Here is a 5,195-nt window from a genome sequence, read left to right on the forward strand (position 1 = left end):
CTCTCCTCCTCCTGCGTCCTCCCCCGCCTCCCCTGGCCCGGCCCTTCCCCTCCCACCAGCCCTCTTGCCCACAAGGAAGCCTGGCAGATGCTGCCTCTCCTTCCCTATGGGCAAGCACTCCCCAAGGATTCCCTGTGGACAAGGATTCCCCTATGCATCTCTATGGGCAAGGAGTCTGTAATGTTTCTCTATAAGCAAGTATTCTCAAATGATTCTCTATAGGCAAGTATTCTCTCATGCTTCCCTATGGGCAAATATTCTCTTACGAACAAGTAAATCCCAATGTTTCCCTATAGGCAAGTATTTTGTAATGTATCCCTATGGGCAAGTATACCCCAATGATTCTCTATGGGCAAGGATTCCTCAATGATTCCTTATAGGCAAATATTCTTCAATGTATCTCTATGGGCGAGTAACTCCCAATATTTCCCTTTGGGCAAGTATTCCCCAATGTTTCCCAATAGACAAGTATTTTGCAATGTATCCCTATGGGCAAGTATACCCCAATGATTTTCTATGGGCAAATGCAGCAGCTAGATAACATTCTACATGGGAAGCTCATGTTCAAAGCAGGGGGAAGGATCGTCCAACTATTTTAGGGTGGGCCACCATCGCCACTGAGACCATAGGCCAGCTCAGGTGTTAGCCACAGGTGCCATGCTGTCACAGGCTTCCTGCCAGTTTTCTATGGGCACGGCTCTCTTGAGGAAATGCAAGAGCAAAGTGTGAAGAGCACACCCACAGACTTTCTATGGGAACATCTGTTCTCTCACACCCTCCGAAAATACCTGAAAAGGTGGTGACCACCTTCTCACACTCCAGGTCCCAGATGTGAAAAGGGCTACACTTTAGCTGAACCCAAGGGTGGGCAAAGGATTGGCAACATGTTGCCCAACAGTCCTTTTGGGAGGTCTTCTAAGCCCCTCGGCCCCTGCTTTTCTTTCCTAGAAACTCATGGTTGAAGAAGTTGTGGCCTAACTTATTCCCCTGTGAACTCATCCATCCAAAAGTGGGAGGCTGTTAGTGGAAAGAAAGCAACCATAAGTAAAGCAAAACCAGTAGTGATTTCTGGTTTGCTACGGTTCAATGTGGCCTACCAGAGTAGGGTTGACATTTGGCCCTTCTAGCTCAGTTGCCTACCCATTCAATAATAATAATAATAATAATAATAATAATAATAATAATATGTTTTATTTATAGACCGCTATTCCGCAATGATCATAGCGGTGTACAGTAAAAATTGTAATACAATACAAAATACAAGGTGACAGTTAAAGGAGGGAGAAGTCTCGTCCTTCAGGCAGTCCCTGATGTTGCTGGGTCTGCCTGATCGCTCCCTCTAAGGCCAAGGTGACAGTTAGCCCTCCAACGAAGTGGAGAAGCAGGTTAGGCCAAGCTATAGTATAGGGATTGAGTCTATCCTTGAGTCTATCAAGGAGAAGTCAGATCTTAGTTGCATCCCGTTTGGATTGCTGTAATGCACTCAATGTGGGGCTGCCTTTGGAACATGCTCAGAACCTTCATTTGGCCCAAAGAGCAACAGCTGGGTCATTTTTGAAATGTGCTGTTTGCTGCCTTGAGTCTCCATTTGGGAGAAAGGCAGGGTATAGGTAAGTTAAATAAGAATAATCTAGTACGCTTTGTGGCCATGCAAGAATTTGGACTCTTGGCCTTCTGAATCTAAGCCCATGCCTCTGCTCCATAATGCGTAAAAAGAATGCCATGCTCTTGAACACTGGCCAAGAAAGTTAGCTATAACTTGAGAATACATCTTCAGTCAAGGCTTGCTTTCCGCCAGTTCTGTGAAGGTTTTGGTTCCCATGGGAAATGGAACCGGTCAATTTCTACCATTCCTGAAGGCAAGATGTGGAAGGCATGGTGGCCCACTCATGGCTGTGCTGCAGAGGCTGGCAGAACATGAGAAACACACACACACAGAGATGAGGCTTGACCATGGATAATGCATCTTCCTTTGAACAGATGGCCTCATGTGAAAACAGGCTGACGAACGCAACATGCCGGCTTTTCATGTCTCCCTGCGCATATAATGAGGCCTTTGTTCCCCTGGGATTATAACACCCAAGGGTCAAGTTCACATGAAAGATGATGAAAGAGAGCCATTGTGCCAGGGAGCCTAGGGAAAGAGTGGCCAAGGATGCCATATCTGCCATGGCTGGCATCCAAGGCTGAGGTGGGAACTCAAACAGAGCTTGCTTAAGCTTGGCACCACAGTGCTCTCAGTGTATCCAGGACTGTCCCATCCTCTCTGTGGTATCTCCTCACGTATTTAAAGAGTACCACCATGCCACCCCTTAATCTTCTCTTCACCAAGAACATGGCTGATGTCAGTATTGACAATACTAAGCTAGATGGACCAAGGATAAGAGCTGATTCCTAGGTTCCTAATCTGGAAGAGGCAGACAATAAGACAGGAATACTCTCATGTTGTTCCCACTTTCGTCCTTCACTCTCAGCGATTGCAAAAGTAGTTTGTATTCAGTTAAGGCAGCATAGGTTGGGATGGAAGGGGAGAACGACTAATCTTGCTCTTCCCAGTAGACTTAGGCAAAAGCAAGCTGTTTCATCCTCTGCTAGCCTATAGGTTCTTCCCCATAAGCAACTTCTTCTGTCCTCACTAATGTTGCTTGGCTGCAAGCATCCTGGCTCTCATTTAGGAACTCTTAGTTGGTATGGAGAATAAGTCATAGAAATATGTGAGCACCTGAACAGACATAATAAAGGGGGAAATGTGACCTTATTGTATGGAGGAAGGAAATATATGAGCACAGAGGGCAAAAGAAACCCTCAAGAGTCATGTTCTCAGGGGAACCAAAGTTCAGGGATTCCAAAAGCGGCTTGTCACTAGATGAAAAGTAACTAGGGCAAACCACTTCCCCCAGGTGCCCTGTACTTTTGGGGTTTCTGCAGAACTTTGCTATGCTATTAAGAGCACATTACAACTACATGCAAAGATATATATGTATTTATGTATGTATGTATAAAAAGTCCCCAGGTTTCAGACACTAGAAGACAAACTGGAAGCTAAATAGCATTTTCATTGTCTCCAAATACACAGTTCTGAGTTATGGCAACCTTAAGGTGCACCTATTACAGGGTTTTCATGGAAGAATTTATTCAGAATGTCTTCCTTGTCCTCCTCTGAGGCCGAGAGAGCGTGATTTACCCAAAGTCACTCTGTAGGTTTCCAGGCCGAGTGGGGATTTGAACCTTCATCTCTGGGGTTGTAGTCCGACGCTCAAAACCACAACCACAACAAGTCTTCCCAAGAAAGCCCTGTGATAGATTCACCATAGGGTTGCCATAGGTCAGAAACACTATGAAGGTACATAACAACAACAATTGAAAACCACTGTACCTAATCCGATGCTCTGGGGCAGCAGAGATCTAACAAACGAACCAACAAAATCTTCTGCCATCCTACTTTTTCATCTGCATTTAAAATGTCCCCTCTTCTGACTTTCCTCCTTTGTCCTTTGCTGTAAACTGAGTTAAAAGAGGAGTTGTACCTAAGGGAAGCTTTCCTTTTCCTGTTGTCTCAGGCAAAAACAAACTGCTGCAGCCTCTCCTAGTTTATCTATTCTTCTTCATTAGTAACATTTGCCGTCTTGACCACATTCTGATGCTGCTTGGCCACACATTTCTCTGTTTCCATCTGTGAAATGTTGGAGTAAATGCACACCCCAGAATCCCATATGATGGAAACCATAGCAGTGAAGGTGGAACCATAGTGCCATAACTACGCAGTGTAAAAGGGCCCTAAATGAATGTATCATAACTTTACTCTACACACACCTGCAACCTTGATCTGCAAACACTGGGCAGCATTACAGGAGTGTCGCAGGACATTTTGGGTGCATCTACATTGTGAAAATAATGCAGTTTGACACCACTTGACTCCCATCTCCACGATCTCTCATTATGTATGTATGAATCACAAGGAACAGATGACATGCCAATCGAATTGCTAAAACCCACAGCAACAGAATCAAGTTCAGTTCTAACTAAAGTATGCCAACAAATGTAGAAAACAAAACAGTGGACCACAGACTGGAAGCGATCATCAATATACATTCGTATCCACACTAAAAAGGAGAAACAGGAGATTGCAGCAATTGCAGAACCATTGCACTAATTTCTCACGCAAGCAAAATAATGCTCAAGATTCTGCAGCATGGATTCGTACCTTATATGAAATGAGATGTCAGCATTTTCTCATAATCTGTGGGTAGATTAGTGATGTCCAGTAGGAATATGGGCAGTTTCCTTTGCGCTTTGAATCCATGGAAATTTGCTAAAGTCTCCTATTATAACTGCTGCCCAAACCATGCGTCTGATACTCAAATTGTTCTCTCTCTAGCAATCTGAAAAGCATATCGACACGATCACATCGTCTGCAGACATTTTCAGATTGTGCAAGATAACATACCACACGCTAGTCAGAAACATGCACGTTTAGTAGAAATAATCTCGGTCCCAAAACACGCCACTTTGGCAGATAAGAAGAAAAACCACATCACATCAATTTAAGATTTCATGATAGTGCTTATTGTCTCAGTTTCCCATGAAATGCATACAGACAAATGGATCGTCCTGTGGTTTTATCATCATGGGTTGATTTAAAGTACAATCCTATACCTGTGTACTCAGAGGTAAACTCCACTGGATTCAAGAGCATCTATTCTTTGGGGAAATGTGCACCGAATTTGTAGCCTTAAGGTCATGGAAATGAAGGCACATAACAACAACAAAGAAATATAAGCAATTAAAAGTATATTATTAGAAAGCAAAACAATGAATCCATGCAATGTGGCACATTATTAAAGTCCCTAGATGTAAAAAGGTGAAAAGCATCACCAGGATCAGTCAGGATCCTGTCATTTTTGCTTACCTAGCAAAATGATTTGCAGATTCCTTGATCATGCAAAATAACAGATATGTTATGATCAAACAACTACACCCTGTTGCTTTTCTGTTTAGCAATTTCTCATGGGACTTCAGATGACAAACCCAAACAGCGTGACTTGGTTTTTCTCTGCAACGTGGGCATTGTCCATCCTCCCCTTCCCTATCAGTGGCGTTTGCATGCTCTTTTGCATTATGTTCTGAGGTTTCTCTGGAAGTCTCTGACGTCTGGATGTTTTGAACTGGGCTCTGAACAAGCTCCGTGAGTCTAA

The sequence above is a fragment of the Sceloporus occidentalis genome, unplaced genomic scaffold (assembly GCF_023333645.1).
Source record: "Sceloporus occidentalis isolate IW3139 unplaced genomic scaffold, rSceOcc1.0.p SCAF_10, whole genome shotgun sequence".
NCBI lineage: Eukaryota > Metazoa > Chordata > Lepidosauria > Squamata > Phrynosomatidae > Sceloporus > Sceloporus occidentalis.